General features: G+C 63.1%; 1 protein-coding gene across 1 annotated transcript in view; it reads left to right on the top strand.

The window, feature by feature from the left end:
- Positions 1 to 318, top strand: part of NICN1 (nicolin 1) — a 4,998-nt gene extending 4,680 nt beyond the window's left edge. Inside the window, exon 7 of the mRNA XM_006770450.2 lies at positions 40 to 318. The gene's annotated coding sequence lies outside the window, so the exon portion shown is untranslated. The remainder of the gene's footprint in view (positions 1 to 39) is intronic.
- The last annotated feature ends 394 nt before the right edge of the window (positions 319 to 712 follow it).

Genomic DNA, 712 nt, shown 5'->3' with positions numbered 1-712 from the left:
TCTGGCTTTGCCCTGGTGTGTGTGTGTGTGTGTGTACAGTGTGTGTGTGTGTGTGTCCAGTGTGTGTGTGTTCTGGCTTTGCCCTGGTGGCTGTAGGAGGCAACAGGGCAAGTGTTGGACCTGGAAAAGGAGGTGTTTGTGTGGCTCAACAGCTTCCGGGGAAGGTCAGCCGCCTGGTGGCACCTTCTCTCACTGGCAGGGTTTTTACCGGCGGCCCCTCAGCTCCATTGACTTAGCTCTCAGCTTTTGTGAATGAGGCCGGTCCCCGCACGCACGGGGCCCAGTGTGCAGCAAGATCAATAAACACTGTGGAATGCATGCCTGCTGCCCGCCCATGTGTGCCCAGCGGGGAGCTGGAGTCCCCCGTGGGGCCCTGGCTCCCCTCCTGGGTCCTCTCCCGTGACCTTAGTCTCTGCTGTCCCCAACATGCCATTCTAGCCTCTCAGCCCTTTGTCTGAACTTTGACCCCTGGGGGCTGGGCAGTCAGCAGGGGGAGGCCTGGCCCCTGGCTCGGTTCCGAGCAGCTTAACTGGCCAGCACCTCCCGCCCCCGGAGGCTGGTGGAAGCGCCCGGGGCTGTTTTTCTGCGGCTGGGACTCACTGTACCGGTGCGCTGAAGCCCCGCCTGCCCTCGGGGCTGCCCACCCCCCTTCCGATCCCCTTTGTGGGGAGAGACGGGCTTGGCCAGGGGCCAGACTACATCTCCCAGCGTC

The sequence above is a fragment of the Myotis davidii genome, unplaced genomic scaffold, assembly GCF_000327345.1.
Source record: "Myotis davidii unplaced genomic scaffold, ASM32734v1 scaffold663, whole genome shotgun sequence".
NCBI classification, from domain to species: domain Eukaryota; kingdom Metazoa; phylum Chordata; class Mammalia; order Chiroptera; family Vespertilionidae; genus Myotis; species Myotis davidii.
Note: the sequence above shows the minus strand (reverse complement) of the source record. Positions and strands in the feature narration are given on the sequence as shown.